Source organism: Cupressus sempervirens, chromosome 8 (assembly GCF_028749045.1).
Source record: "Cupressus sempervirens isolate cs-2001-9-10 chromosome 8, ASM2874904v1, whole genome shotgun sequence".
Taxonomy (NCBI): Eukaryota; Viridiplantae; Streptophyta; class Pinopsida; order Cupressales; family Cupressaceae; genus Cupressus; species Cupressus sempervirens.
In genome coordinates this window covers 137,634,864-137,652,302 of record NC_143125.1, presented here as the reverse complement: position 1 = coordinate 137,652,302, position 17,439 = coordinate 137,634,864, and positions in this window count along the sequence as shown.

Below are 17,439 nucleotides of genomic sequence, written 5' to 3'. Positions count from 1 at the left end.
AAATTTCATTGCATTGTCTCTAGATGAAGTTACAACAATTGATAATACTTCTTTGGTGTGTATGCATGTTTATACTATAATCGATCTTTGTTGTCAACCCTTTCTACTATCTGTTGCTAAATTGAATTGTAGTGTGACAACCAAAAAATTATATGATTTATTAAAGAGTACTCTAATTGATTGTGGAAGTTTGGATAACATGGATATTTCCAAAAAGTTATTTTGTGTTGGAGCTGATGGAGCTTCAATTATACAAGGTCATAAAGGTGGTCTTTGCAAAAAGATCAAGAATGATTTGGCACCCTACACTATTCCCATTCACTACATGGCCCATCGAATGAATCTAGCTTTTGGAATTGTCATTGATTTTTGTTGTGTAAGTAAAGTGGAATATTTAATCAAAGAGATTTACCAATACTTTTGTCAAAGTCCAAAACAAGTCTAGGAATTTCAACACTTTTCTCGAGGACTTCCTAATGGGAGGAAGCTTCTTAAAGATAATGATACCAAATGGATCTCTTTTGAGGGACCAGTGTATCAAGTATTCTTTGAATATCTATCATTTCATAGACTAATCCACTCTATGTGAGATAGATTCCCTCAGTTATATTGAAGTCTAACTAATATTAAGATACTCTTAACTTTAGCAACTATTCTCCCCATGCTATAGGACACGAGAAGTATTATGAAAAAGGTTCAAAAAAGAGCTATGTACATTGTAGAATATAATAAGGTGCATGAAATGACATGTAATAGCCTAAATACTTTGTATTGATTACTACCATTAGATAAATCAAAGTTTGCAAAGTGGATAGAAATTATAGATTTGAACAATCCTAGGAACTTTTTACATATTGATGAAAATGATGAGGTATGTGCTAGGGTACATTGAGATTACATACCAATATAGTACTATGCCCACATTGACCTTGACTCCAACCCCAAAAAAGTAGGAAGTGAAGTAGAATCAGAACCAGAGAAGGTACTTTCACATCTTACAAGTGAAGACTTCAATAATATCAAAGACTCTGTGCTTGAATTTGTCAAGCAAGTTTGCTATAATCTTTCATCATAGATTAGATTTAGATTCCCTCTAAAGGAACTTCTTGAAGCAATGTCTATTTTTTTCCCTCAATATTGGTCTCTAAACTGTCTGAGTGATTTTTAAAGAAGGGTAATGACTTTGATTCGACATTTTTGCAAACCTAAAGTAATTAATGGAGTAACTATAAATAGAATTTTAGATGAATCTCGATTGAGAGATCAATCATATTATTTTGCAAACATAATGAGGGAACAATATGATCTTATGAAGTATCAAAATGAAGAGAGAGTGGTAAAAAAGCTTTGGAAAAATCTTAGAGAAATTAGTTGAGATAGTCAATACCAGAATATTTGAAGCTTACCGGTTTATGTTTGACAATGATATTGGATTTAGTGGAGGATGATAGAGTTTTCAGTACTTTGAGCTTCTTAAAGTTAAAGGTTTGAAATAATTTAGACAAAATTTTGGATAATTGTTTGAGGCTCTATAATTCTAGGTATGAGGTAGATAGTTTCCCTTATGACAAGGATCTTAACATATGGAGAAACAAATGTGGAAGAAGAGGGATAGCTAACATTTCAAACCCAAGTGGTAGTGACAATGATTTATGTCCTAATATTGGAAGCGATGAAGATGATGTTGACTTTGGCATGCATATTGACACTGACAATGAATCTAAAGAAAACACAACAAACAATGAAATGTTATATCCAATAGATGAGGAGGATTTTGATGATAGTGATGGTAAGCCGACCTAGGTAGAGTGGCAACTATAGTAGCTTCTCAACTTCAAGTTCTAACTTTTGTGTGAGTCAAGTACTAGGCTATTAGCTTTGGTCTTACTGATTTCAATTCAAATTAATTTATGTGCTCCGGTCTTACCAATTTCTAAGACTATATCTACTAATTAATTATGTTTGTGAAAGTTAATTTATAGCCTTCATTCACTATCCTTTATAGATACTTATTTTTTTTTAAAAATATGTTGATGTTACAAACTTACATGTTGAGATTTTCATTGATTGTATTTTTTAAACATGTTGAGATTTTCATTGATTCTAGTTTTAATACAATAATACATGTTGAACTTGATATTTTCATTCAATCTAGTTTTTAGACATTTTTAGATTTTTATTGATTCTAGTTTCTTTAAGAAATTGTAACATAATGCATTTAATAGAATAAGATTTATTTTTTTAAAAAATGTATTCTAATTTATAATTATAAATCAGCTTGTAGCATAATACATTTAACAATTACAAACAATTACACCCCTTTTCAAATGACTCAATGTCAAATGACCCTGAATTCTTTTTGCAAATGACTCAATTTAAAACGACCCTAAAATCCCTTTTATATATACAAGGGAGAAACAATAGTTGTAGGTAGGTTTGTTATTATATATATAATCAAATTATTACTACATAATACATTATGTGTGTGTAATCACATTGCCACATTGCCAATTGCATAATTTTTTCAAGTAGGAGTAGGGAATTTTTTTCCATCTACTCTATGTAGTAATAGTATGCCAGTGCCTGGCTGTCCAACTATTCTGATATGCTAGCTCTTTATTCCTATAACAATTAACATTAAACAAAGTTATGATTCAATCTAAAATTTGAAATTAAAGAGCAACAAGTAACAAATCAATTATAATACTATCACTTACAAATTTGTTACTTCTTAGTGCTATCAGCTACGCCTATCACTAACACTAATAGTAATAGATTAAGAAGATGACCCAACTCCAATGTTGTTTTGTAGGGCACTCCATTCTACATCATTTGGAAGCTCTATTTTTTTGAGGTTGTAGCTAAATAGTTGTAACCTCATCAACAATGAATACTTCAAAAAGATATTTTTACATGAATGAAAGAATTTATCTATAACTGCATTCATTGTTGATAGTGGTTTGATGTAAATTGTAATTCTTTCTGGAGCCAGTTTCCTCAAGTTGCCCAAATCAGAATTCATGGTGTTGTGCAACTTTTTCATGTAATCTTCTTTTCCAATGAATTTTCCATATGAGTAAGCTAGATTTGGTAATCCAACATTTGGCAAGTTCAATATGTTGTGATTCATCTTCATCAAGTCTTTGGAAGTAGATTTGAGAGCTCAATCTATTTCCATTAATTTTTCACAATTGTGACAGACAACAAAGGTCATTACAGAGGCATCCAAGTAGTTGTTTATTCCTTGGTTTGCTAAATCCCTATCATTGAATCTCTATACTTTATTCAAAATTTGTTTAGCAAGATTTTTTAAGGAATTGGTGAAGATACTTCTTTTACCCTCAACATATTTTTTTATATTTTCAAAGACAACTTTGAGATTGCTATTTAAATCAAGCTATTCAAACAAACTATCACTATTCTTCATTATTTTGTCACACTTTTCTTGTTTGACAAGCTTAACTGTGTTTATCATATTATCCTTGACATGATGGTCTTTGGAAGATGTTGTTATATTTTGTGCAATTATATTCTCCATCTTTTTCTTCATTTTAGACATCTCTATTTCACTCTTTTTCTATATATCCTCTAGTTGCCCTTGCTAATTAGTTTCTCTCTTCCTCTCATCCTCCAATTTCTTCTTCAAATCTTGGCTTGTCTTTTTAGTAGTTACCTCTTTTTACTTATCATCCTCGAGTTTCGTTTCCAAATCATGGATTGTCTTCGCAATGGACTCCTCCTTTTTCTTCACATTATCCAATTCCTTCTTCAAATCATGGAGTGTTTGAGTAGACTCATCTTTCTTCACAATCTCTAATTCTTTTTTCAAATCTAGGATTTTCTTTGTAGTTGACTCTTCTTTTTTCTTTGCATTCTCCAATTTATTCTTCATATGGTGAATTGTGTTGCTATTTGTAGTAGCACTAGACTTTTTTTTCTTCACATTCTCTAATTCCTTCTTCAAATCAATGATTGTTTTTGTAGTTGACTCCTCTTTTTTCTTCATATTCTTTGATTGCTTCTTCAAAATTGTGGATTGGGTTTGCACTAGACTCCTCTTTTTTTTTCTCATTCCCCAATTCCTTTTGCAAATTATCCATTATCATTACCTTAGACTACTCTTTTTTATTTTCATTCTCCAATTCAATCTTCAAATTATTATTTTCCTTGACAACAGAGTCGAGGTCAGTTTTCAATTTATTGTTGATATGTGCACTACTCTCTACAAACTTGAACAACTATGTAGTAGAGGCTTTTCATGTTGAATTCTTTTTTTGTAGAGTAAAAGCACAAATCTATGTCACCATTTGTGATACAAAAACCTGTTTTTGTCAAATCTCATTTCTCTATCAAAACTCAAATTTTTTCAAAAACTAAAAATACCTTTTATAGATCTCAGATTCAATATCATCATTATATAAATTTTTGAGTGTTTTGATTAGTTATAATATGTTATAATCTCAAAATATTATAAGGCAATATTTCAACATTTCAGAAGATGCTCTCTCAAAAAATGAAAAAAAATAGTAAATCATATCAAAAAAATAAAAAAATTATATTTATCACTAGAGGAGAGAATCCTCTTCACGAATATGTAATTTTTTTTCAAGAAGGTATAGATTTGTTAGGGAAGTTTTGATGGGAGGAAAAAATTGTTGGATTTTGACAAGGTCGAACTTGAGTACTTATAACAAAGAAAATATACATCAAAAATAATTATTTCTTTTTTTGTTCACTAGCTATACATGTCATCTATAAAATATTTTCAAATTAGAACAAAAAAAGATGATTTGCACATAGTTGTTTGACGGGAACTACATCCTATATTTTTTATAGTTAAAAAATGGACTTCAAAATAAAATAAAATGAATAAATTCTTAATCAAAAAAATTATAAAAATTCTAGGCATAAAATTCATACAATTCTACACATTTCATCAGTTTACATCATCTTCATATTTTAAACACAAATACCATTTTTTTTTTCATTAATGTTGAACTGTCACATTCTGATATCACGTTTCTTTATAAAAGGTGACACAGGTTTGTGCTTTTATCCTGTACTCATCCAATTCTTTAGTCAAAATTTTCAATTGTTCATTCATCTTTTCTTGCTAGACATTTGCCTCTGTAGAAGAAGAATTCTTTATCCTCTTTTGCAATTCTTTGAACCTATTGTCTATTGTTTTCTCCTTGGCCTTCACATTATCAAGGTCTTCCTATAACTTTTTTATTTTCTTTGTAAGCCTTTGATTTTCCCTCTCCATTTTTAGAAGTGTAGAGTACACCATTTTGTTGCTCTTTTTTGATTTATTAATATTGTCAATATTTTTTACTTTTGAGAAATCCATTCGAAGACCAGTAACTTGTACATCGTTATGATTTATTACATTTTCTAGTGGATTATTATCTCTAGAGAGGGATATAACAACCATGAAATTCATCATTTCAGTGTTTGGATCATATGTTGGAAATATACTATTAGTAGATCCCTAATGTTCAACAACTGTATCACTTTTTAAAGTCTTCATAATTTGCCTATTTCATTTGCTTGTCTAATCAAACTTTGATGCAAAGTCCTTTAAACTAAAATTTGGACTTGCTAAGACAATTGAGTTTTTCAAAGGTGAATTATTATTTGTATTGTTGTATGCTCCCCCAACTCCAGTTAAATATACTCCACCTACAATTGTACTTGGAGGATTACCAACATACTGAAGATGACCCATTCAAAATCTTGGCATTTTAGGACTATTTTTAGAGTTTTGTACAGAAGCTACTAGTGCATACATTGGTGAAGTAACTATTGACATTGCTTGCATTGTAATTTTCATAACTTTTTTCTTTTTTGCACAAGGTTCATCCATGCTAGTGCCAATGCCAATGCTAGTGGGATCAACTACAATTGGATTTGAGGATTTAACAAATATTGTGTTGAGATGACCTTCAAAAGCAGAAGTATAATATTTTTTTCCCTTTCTAGATGAACCATCTTCAATCTCATCAGAGAGTCCAATGATTGGTTTACTTTCTCTTTTGGGTGGGTCTGGTACTAAAACTGGATTCCAAATCCCTTCACCACTTGCACCAATGGGCTTTATACTTGCATAACCCATTTTTTGTATCATAGTTGCCCCTTTATTATGTGTTTGTTTATTAGAATAACTCATTTGAAGATTAACAATATGCCTACCTTGGTTGACCCAAAATCTTGAATACCTTGAATATCTCTATCAGACTTGAGGTCCTTTTGTCTTTGACTATCACTATCACTGCGACTGCCAAATTCATATAGTACAGTTGGATGCTCTTTATTTCAATAATTGCTAAGAAGTTCATACTCTTCAATTTACTCAAAACCTACTAAGGTCTTTGGTTCACCCAAATCTTGTCTCATTTTCCAAAAATTAGTTATCTTGGTTTGACACCATAATTCAGATTTTAATTCCTCTTTAGTTTTTTTTGGCATAGAACTCTTAGAAGGTTGAGATGATTTTTTGTATAAATTTAAGTATGTCAGAGGCTTTGATTTGTGTGAATTTGATATGTGAAATGTCATAATTTGGTATGACAATTCTTACATTGAAATATTATTCTTTGTTGTATATTTCTCCATCTCTTTCTTAACCTCATCCCATGAATCCATGTTTAAAAATTTTCTATCAATGACATCTCTTGATGTTGATATTTTCTTATGGAATTGGAAATAAGTCTTGTTTTTATTATGTTCAGTGGATCATAATTCTAGTGACTAACAAAATCAAATCCAAAAAAAAAAACCAATTTATTTGCCACTTTGAAATCCTTTGTCTCAAATGTGAGGCCTCCAATTGTGAAAGACAAGGAAATATCATTTTCTTTTCTGTCTAGTGAAAAGTTCATCTATGCTCTCCATCTACCATACATATTCCACTACAAAAACCCTTTCTATAACATGCATTGGAAGTTTGAACAATTAAACCATTGAATCATAAAACCTTAAGACAATGTACTCTTCCATGAAGAACCAGTCAACCACTAACACATTTGGTACCAAATTGCAATGGCAGTGCCATTGCAGTTTTCTTGTCACAACCTTGTCATCATCGCAATTGCAATGATAGACCATCACAATTGCAATGACAACAAGGTTGTGACAAAAAAAATGCAACAACACTACCATTGCAATTTGGTACCAAATGTATTAGTGAACCAATTGAATCTGACATCGCAATTGAGTGCAATATTTACAAGACACAGGAAATCGAGGCATCAAAGTGCCTATGATCTTTTGGTAAATAGGTGCTGAAAAGAAGTCTACAAAATGGTTGTAGTTATTATTGTTAGTAGTCATCCTCATCTTATGTGTCCACTCATATAATGGACTTGGAGTCTCTGATTTCTTTTGAGTTTTCTCATCAAACTTATAGACCTCAATATCAAGCTTATTTTTTTCCATCTCAAATATTGGGCAATGCTTTACTAAAATAAGGTACCACAAGTAACTTGTGAACTTAAATGTCTTCATCTTTCCTATAGTTGTACTTTGTTTAATCATTAGTAATTGTTCTTGCATAGATTGAACAATGTGTTGAACAAAATTATATCTTACATCTACCTTCTCAACTAACTGACCTTGATAATGGATATTATAAATCATTTCAAGAACACTAGACCCCACTTCCTTGTTACTATCCAAACCTTAAAAAAATGATAACAAAGAAATAATATTTTGAACTCATGGCACAAAAATATCATACTAATAAGGAGGCTTATGGTCTATGTCCAATGTAACAGTAACACTAGTATGATTAGTAGATGACCCTAGGTTTATTAAACCCTTAATATATGAATCTTGAAAAATTCGATCTAGTTTATCATAAGTTTGTGCTAGTTTATCCAAGTCAATGTACACATTAAAGCTTTTTGGTTTAAACCCTAGCCCTAGGTGTAACAGAGTGAAAGCTTTACTCTCAATTATAGATACAATTTCCTCCTAAGTGTTTTAGTTTACAATTGCCTTTCTATTTTCATCATAATACTAAGTGCATAGCATTACAATTTCAGGGCAAGTGAATACTTTTGGTACAATGAGGTTTAGTAATCTAGTAACCAAAGTAGCTAGTTTATTTGTATTTGCACATATACTTTTGTTATATTTGTAATAATTTCTCCCCTTTTGTGGATCTTTCTACTTATTAAACAATGAATGTCTAATTCCCATGATTCCAAAATCTCCATATATAACAAGATCAAAAATATCATGACATTCATTAGTGAAACTTGAGACTTGTAGCACTTGCTTGAGCTGCAGTTCTATAATGTCTTTCTTTTCCTTTATGCTTGCACTCGTTTTGGAGGTTTTTGACTTTGTTTTTCCCATGCCTACTACTAGTTATTACACAAAATTCTTGTTCAAGTCCTATTTAAAAAAAGTGTAAAGTGTAAACCTAAAACAATAAGAATCAAGATTTCTATTGCTACAAATTGCACTAAAAAAATAATTAAAAATTTAAATACCTAGAATCGAGAATCAAGATTCAACAATATTGGTGCTAGTAGATACTTAGATAATTAGTGTTGTCCTATGATACTCAAGTTTCACACTTTCAGTCTTCAGAACACAAAATATAATTCAATCAATATTTGAAAAGTTGAAATTTGAAAACCCTATTGTATCAGACTCTTGACTTCAAGAACTCTAAACTTCATATTCTAAAAACACAAAAGTTTACTAGTTAAAAGTTAAAATGTAAGTATTAAGTAATTAATGGTTTTAATACTTTGTTAATACTATGTACAATGTACATGTAAATGACATCAAGACTAAATAATGTACACAACTATAATAATAAAAAGTAAAAATTAATTACATTGATATACACTTGAATTTTGAAATTTTTTAATTTTCAATAAATAAATTAATAAAAATAAAACTTAATAATTGATATGATTTTCAGGTCAATTTGTGGAATGCTATCATTGTTGTCAAGATTCATCTAGAATCTTGACACTTGTCAAGGATACATGTCACAATTCCAGATGTTTCTTGACAATAGCGATAGCATTCCCAAGATTTACCAAAAATTCATCTCGGGCCGTTAATCTGCCTTTTACTTAACAATCACCAAGTCTAGATTAATTAATAACTTTTTGAAAAAACTAAACACAATTATTATTAATATTAATTGAGTACTCACACTTAATTGAGCTTTGTAATGACCAGACACATGTCATGATTCCTGATGAATCTAGGTACATGAGAAAATATTCCCTAAATTGGTTTGAAATTCATCTCAGGTCGTCGATCTTTCTTTTAATCAATGGTCAGGTGATAACTATAACTTATAAGAAAGAATCTTCGACTACACATAGCCCTATTTTAGGTAGAAATAGAACTTAACTTTAAAATCTTTAAAAATTTGGCCTGAAATAGAGTTGCGTTCATTGGTCTATCATTCATTGAATGGTCTAGATCAAATTGTGAATCATTAAACCTTTCACATAACTAATATTAATTATTTAAATTATAATTTAGGGTAAAGGACCCAATAGTTGAGTAGGGTTCAATAGTCAATTGCACTATCGTGAACAATGAATATAGAGTCCAATCTTCAAACACATTTTTACTATATATTGTAATTAATTTATTTATTTGTACATATAAAAAAGTCCAAGCATTGATAAAAAAATATACCAATATTTGAACACATGAAAACTTATAAATGTTATAGAAAAAATAAATATATGAACTCATTAATGAGTGAAATAAATAACTTTTTGTCTCAAATAAAATATCATAGCTATTTCATATGTGTGTCACTCAAAACATAATATGCTCAATTAAATAAACATTGATATCTTAATGTACATATACTACTCTTATGTGTAGAACTATTGGGATAGCAATGTATATGCATAGAGTAAATCATATCAATAATATGTTTCATCACAAATATAAAAGGTGAATACTAATAAATACTTTGCATTTTCTTATGAAATGTGTGAGATTGTCAAAAACTTTTAGTGTTCAACGAATGGTCCCTTTGTGTTGGTTATAGGTTATATTTTATATAATAATGTGTTATTTTTATAACAACAAATAACTTTTCATTATTGTAATATTTTTCATTTTGTGTTATATATAAAAGTTATATATAACAAATATTTATGATTAATAATAACTATTTGGTCCATTTAAGTTACATATATGTTATATTTCATAGAGTTATACAATATTTTATTAACAACAAATAATAATTCTAAATTCAATTATTAGATGTTTTTAGATTAAGCTTTGGGCGAATGTATAAAAAGTTATTTTTTGGTCACATCTCACTAGGTGCACTATTTTAATGAGTTGTGTGATGAGTCACAACTTCAAACCTTAGTTGTAGCCTATTGGTAGTTTAATGTTCATTTTACATTTCTAAAAAAATGAAGGTCTTATGATATCCCATGTAGCGGCTACATGTTAACGAAGTTAGCCCTCACGACTACTGGTTCCTCTCCCCTATTTTATTGTTTCACAATGAAAATTAAAACTTAAATCACAAAGTTTAGTAACTAGTCGCAAACATACAAATTATTTGAAGTTCTTGACAATTTCCAAAGTCCATGATTTGGATGAATAAAATTAAACATGTAAAATTAATGAGAAATTGATTTTTCAAAAATATAAAATTATAATTTGTAAATTGTAATCAATTATCATTCATTAATCATTAATTGCTTGATAATGATAACTTGATTTAATAATCGTAGAATTTTTACTTTATTAAAATTAATTTAGATTATAATCAATATTTGCTAAATTGCTTCAGCTTGATAATGATAAGTGATAACTTAATTTAAATTTAAATAACCATGGCATTTTTCATTTAATTCAAAATATGATGAAAAGTCAAAAATATTATGATGATCATGATATTTAAATAAATTTACATTCAAAATAGGAAGAAATGAATGAATAAATAAATATTCAATATTTTATATGAACATTTGCATATAAGTTATAATTTGAACTTTTAATTTTCAAATCAAATTTCAATATTATCTATACAATTTAAATTGCATGATCATTGATTAGGATTCAAGATTTAGGATTTATGATTCGTGATTCATGAATCACGATGTTACATGTATCATAAATTTAACTTTAACAATTTATTTTTTTATTTATATTAATAATAGTTAAAACTATTATAACTAACTATTAACTTGCATGGCCCTAGCCCTTGCATTCATATATTTTCGAATTTTATTGGTTTTGAAATTTAAAGGACATACATATACATATTACAAATTTACAAATTTTCATTAGATAATTTTCAATTGAATAATTTTTTACTATAAATTGTTAATCAAATATGAAACCATAAAGATATTGTTGAAACCCTTTTTTGTTTCTAAATTCTAACTTTATAACTATTAAAATTAATTTTTTTATAACAAAGTTGCACAATAACAGGAACAATGATTTGATTAGCCAAAAACTATTATTTTCATTGATAATATTTGGGAGTGTACAATGTACATACTACTGATTCATAGCATAGATATTCAAAATAGCTGATTAAATCAGCTTGGTTTTACTATTTTGTAATTTACATTAAAAGGAAAGGCCTAATCCAAAGAAAAACAAATATCTTTTAAAAATATTTTTTTGCCCAAAGGGCAAGGGTCAAGGAAACAGGATTCAAGAAATAGGAGATAAGGAACCAAGGAATAGGGAACCAAGGAACAAGGAGGCTAGGAGCTTTAGCAAGTTGAGTGCTTGAGGGCTTGAATCCTTCAATTAAAAAGGTCCTCAAGCCCCTCCATGAGGAATCTCTTGGAGAAGATGATGTTGGTGAACTCATCCACCCATGTAAAGTTAGTCTTGCTAACATCATCCAACAACAACCACTTATGTAGAAAATCCCTCCCAATCCACACCCACTTCTGATGGCGAGTCAACTGCCATTCATTCATGTCAAGTAAGAAAGGATTCTTCTATACAATGCTCCCTATTCCTTGGTCCCATCACTTGTCTACTATGTTTGCAAAAGGGATGCCAATGCCCGGCCCCAGTACCTGCTCAACCAATACAAAAATTTTGACATCATCTTATAAAAATGTTTCCTTAAAGACATTATATAGAAGTATCAAAATGTCTACTTGATTGCCTCCAAGGTCAAGAAAAGACACAAGGAAGTGGGAGGTAATATTTGTGGAAATGCGGTACCTCTTATTATTTCTTAAGAATTCATTGCTAAGGACCATGAATATAGCAAGGCAAATAAAAGAACCTTGGGCATCTTCCTTGCAAACCATGGCTAAGACATTGTCAAGTATCATGCCCAAAAAGGGCTTTTACAGACACATTGTAGTGTATTTCAGGCAAATTGGCATATCCATGACTAAGAAACTCTTTAAACCGAATTCAGATTCGAGAATTTGAGAAATGATATTGAAAGAGGAATTGAAGAGGCTATTTAACAGTAGTTGCATTAAATTGTTTGGCATTCATGATCTCATCTTACTTTTTTGTATTCCTATTAATTTTCAAGTGTGTGAAATATACTCGCATTAATGTCAAACAGTCACAATGCTTGCCAAGGTGGCTGTAAATGGAATGCAATAATTGTAACTATCAACATCACATTTATGATTTTAATGTTGATGTGATGTTCACTATATTCCAATTAATGGTTCTCGTGCAAAAAATTCCACATGTCTCCATTTCGGATAACTTCATGCGACTCCAGGTCTTTCAAGCAACTGGCCACGAAATGCATCTTCTATCATTGATCTCTAATTAATCAACAATCAATAAAACTATTGTATTAATGATACAAAAGTGATGGTAGCCACCTTGGTAATGGTGAAACTGATGTAACAACATTATTAATAATAGACCTAAGACAATACACAAGTTGAAGTGACTACTCAGTAGACTAGTAAGTACAATCACTAGGCAATACATATGCAAATTTGCTTTCAGATTAAATAATTTTTCAGTTTACCACTAAAGATTAGTCAAGACCATTATTATTTATTTTCTAATAAAACAAATCATTTGCCTCTAACATTATTAATTCATTTTTCATATGGGAAAAAATAGCCATCATTTATTTATCTATCAGTAATAAAAAAATAATTCGCCGCATTTAAAATGATTTTTGCTAGGGAAAGAAAAAAAAATTGCCAACATATAATATTTTGTTTCCCTACATGGAACAAAAAAATCACCCTCAACATTAATATTTTCCTGCCCACAAAATGTTGGATTCACCAACATTTTAGGCATTTTTTTAGGAGGGGTTTCTTAAAGTTATCCCTAGATCATTATGAATCATAGCTCTAAATTCCTAAATAGCATGTACACTTATAGCATAAATAGGAAATAGTCTTATGATAACTTTACTTAGAATTTTTGCTTTGGCTCTCAATACATTTTGATCTCTACCATGCACAGGTATCAACTTGTCCCACATTTGTTTACCAAAAGCATAATCTTTGATATCATCAAACTCAACATCATTTAGTTTAGAAGCAATCTCAATTATAAGAACATTATGTTCTTTCTTCTTGTTCATCTCATCAATTGTCATAGGAGAATTAAGAGGGGTGTACTAGTTTTCTAAATAATATAGTTCATTCTCTCCAGTCCTAGATAGATAAAGCCTCATCCTACTTTTCCATGAGGACAATTTATCCTTGTTCAACTTTGGTACCTCTCTCTTATACATCATCTAATCTTTAGTTTAAGTCCTTCAAACTTCTCCCTTCAAGAACTTAACTCTGATGCTAGTTATTAGATAATTGAGAGGTGGGCTGGGGGTGAATTAGTTATAACTGATTATCCTATAGGCCTTAAAAACACTTTTCACCAACTTAAACTTCTTAAGCTTTTAGATCATTAAATCCATAATCAGATGTCACATCACAATTCAAACTAATATAAACTTTGCATCAAACTATCAACTTAATAAACCTTAGTATACCAAGTATTAGAGTGATCATCCAACTTATACGGAGTTGCAACATTAAACAATTAACTTGATAACCATTTACACATTTTGACACAAGTATTTTATGTGGAAACCCTATAAAGGGAAAAACCACTTGGAAATAAAAAAACCAAATATTTTCACTCTTCTGAAGTGAGCTTTGTTAGGATCCAACCTTGTTAAAGGTTGCATACACATTGTTGATGTAACCTTGTTATAGGATTTACACCAAATATCATCTAGGCCTTATCACTCCTTGAAATTTCTAAAGAGTGACCTTCTCTAAAGGACTTACAAAGCATTCAAAAGAATGTTTCCATATACAATTTCAAAAGAGTGTTAGGTCCACTTGGTTAATAGTTTTTTCCCTACAATGTTAAGAAAGTAGTAGTGAAATTATCTATTAGGTTTTAGCACTATCTTGCTTATCTTTTCTTAGCTCAATCTCTTTCTTTTGATCCCTTTTTGGTCAATTCATACACTTCACACTTCAACTTAGCACTTCCTTTGCTTGATCTTCACAATACTATTCAACTTAGTTCACCTTATCCCTTCATTAACTTGATGAACTTCAATCACCACCATCAATAATAATAAACATCACATTTCATCCCTTAAATAGAAATGTTTTATCATTCCTATAGAATTTTCCATTTTTTTCCATTTAATCACAATCATTAGATCGTCATTAGGTTTTGATTCATTCAATCTAGATGCTCAAGAATTAGACTTCCACTTTGAACTTTGTGCTCCATTTCAAATTGATTAATATTCTCCATTATATCTTTTTAAAATTTCTTCAGTCATTGATTTCATAACTAACTTCATCTTTATCCTTATCTTGTTGTTCATGCTTAGTGAATATTATAATTCACTCAATCAATACTAGACTAGGTTAGCACTAAAATTGCTTCGTTGACACTATGTATTTTCACTTCTTTATTAGGTGCTTGGTGACAACTATAGTAGCTCAGTTATCACTATATTCCTTCATTGACCAATCAAAATATCTTTCTTATACATGATTACATAAATTTTCTCATATGTTGAAGATCATGTAAAATAGTCAAATTGACATTATACTATTAAAGTCTAACTTATTCAATGCCCATTGAATACCATACACTTATCGTAAATTGCATCATCACACCTTATTCAAATCCTCTTCATCAATCAAATGATATGGAACTCTACTAAAAAAATTAAGGCTTGACATCAATGGAAACATAACAAGTGATTTGAATCTTTTACATACATTAACAACATTATTAGTTGGAGCTAACAAACATACCCTTCTAAAACTACTAACATCAACCCAAAAAACCAACACTTTTAAACTACAAGAGAGCAAATAAATAGGGACATTTTAAATTGATTCCTCTATACAACCCTCTAGAGTCAAGTATTTCATTATTAGGAAGCACAAATGTTTCCACAGACCCAAAAAATTCTCTTTGTTAAACCAACCTCTCATGAAAATAGGTTCTTTATCATCCTTGAAAAATCATTTCATGCTAGTTTCATCAGAAATCACTTCCTCATTAATATCAAATGAAATCCTATTAATGGTAACTTAATGGTCCTGCCAGGAATTTACCAATTGCAATGACACCAACTCATCGTGATTTTCCATGGCTTCCATGAATGGAAGAAGCCCATATTCACTAATGGTCATCCAAATTCCCAAGGGTTCTAGTATCACTTGTCTTCAATTTGGCATGGTTCAATCCCAACCATCTGACCACTAATATCTACAACTAACTCTAACTCTTGGTTATCTTCCAACAAGAATAAAATGAAATTATTACAAATAGAGCCAAAAGGCACACTATTAAAATTCATCTTTCCAATGGAGTTGCTAAAATAAAATCCTTTCCAAAATGATTATATAGAATTATGGGATGCTTGTAGATCATATGGTGGCAGTACTTGGCCCCTATTGACATTGGAATCAAGTTTTTTATTAGTGACACATACTTATTCAGATAGATAGTATCTACCAAGCTTATTGTATAGTTAAGAGTATTAACCAAGCATTTCAGGCTCTACCAAGTTCTATAGTTTCTACTGAGTTCAAGGAACAATATTCAGTTTGTGTCAAGTAGTTTCTACTAGGATGGTGATCATCAGTGTAAACTAAGCTTCTTAGTGTTTACAAAGTCACTTAGTACAAACTAAGTTTTGCAATGCTTACCAAGTTTGTAGTTAGAATGATGTAAATTCAATGTTGACCAAGCCACTCAGTGTTAACCAAGTGATTCAATTTATACTAAGCTCGTAGTGATAGCATTGACTAAGCTATGCAGTGTGAATCAAGTGATTCAGTTTATATGCCAAGTTTTGTAGTATTCACCAGGTCACCAGTGTAAACAAAGTTCAAACTACTTGGTAGTGATTAGTATGGATTGAGCTTCTACATCTACCAAATGTATGATGATATCAAGCATTGACAGTGGATGTTGAGTATCAGAACCTCACCGAGCTAGTCTTTAGAAGCTAAGTTCCTGCAGTTGGGCTAACATTGTGTATTTTGTGTAAACTTGTATTATAGTTGACTTTGTTGAATTATAATTTGGAATTATATATATAAAATACATTTTATCACATTAAAAAAGTGAAGAATAGATGACAAGAAGTATAATGTGAAATTAAAGAGAAGAAGTGTGAAGTAAAAAGCCTACAACAGTATAAGGAGTAGCAAAGATTTATCCATCATAGCAAGGTGATCATTACACTCAAAGGAATCTCATTCAGAAAACCAAGTTGTAGATCAAAGATCAGCCACTATTTCATCCTAATAGATCGATCAGTTAAATTCTTTCACAAGGTAGACTTAACAATCTTTTGTAAATCTCTTTACAAAGTGCATACTTCATTGTATGTCCTTTTGCAAGGTGGACCTAGTAGTCCTTATTGCTCCTAACAGGAAAGATAATCAAATGTGATCATTGTAATCCTTAACAAGCCAACTTTATACTGTAGTACTGAAGCTTGTGGGTATCATCCCCACCCCATTTTTACTTTCTATTTGGAAGGCTTTTGGGTCACCATATTGTGTGTCAAAAGTGTTATGAATTTTTTTAATGCTTTCAATTTTTCATGCATGCAATTAGATCAAAATTTACATAAACGATTAATTAGAGAAATAAGATTAAGTTTTATAAGTTACTAATTCACCCCTCCCCTCTCAGTAACTTAGCCTATCATATATATTTCCAACAATTGGTATCAGAGCTTTGTGGTTCTCAGAGAAAAGTTTAACAATTTGAGCAAAGATCAAGAATCTATGAAGGTATTCAGACTTGACAAGGCTATTGATAGTGAAAAGATGGATTTGGAATTGGCTATTGGGAAACTCAAGAAAGAAAAGGAGCAACTCTCTCAATCCTTGAAAAGAAGAAAAGATCTTGTAGTAGATGAATGACCAACTCTACATTGAAGAAAGAATTGAAGACATCTATTCAGAA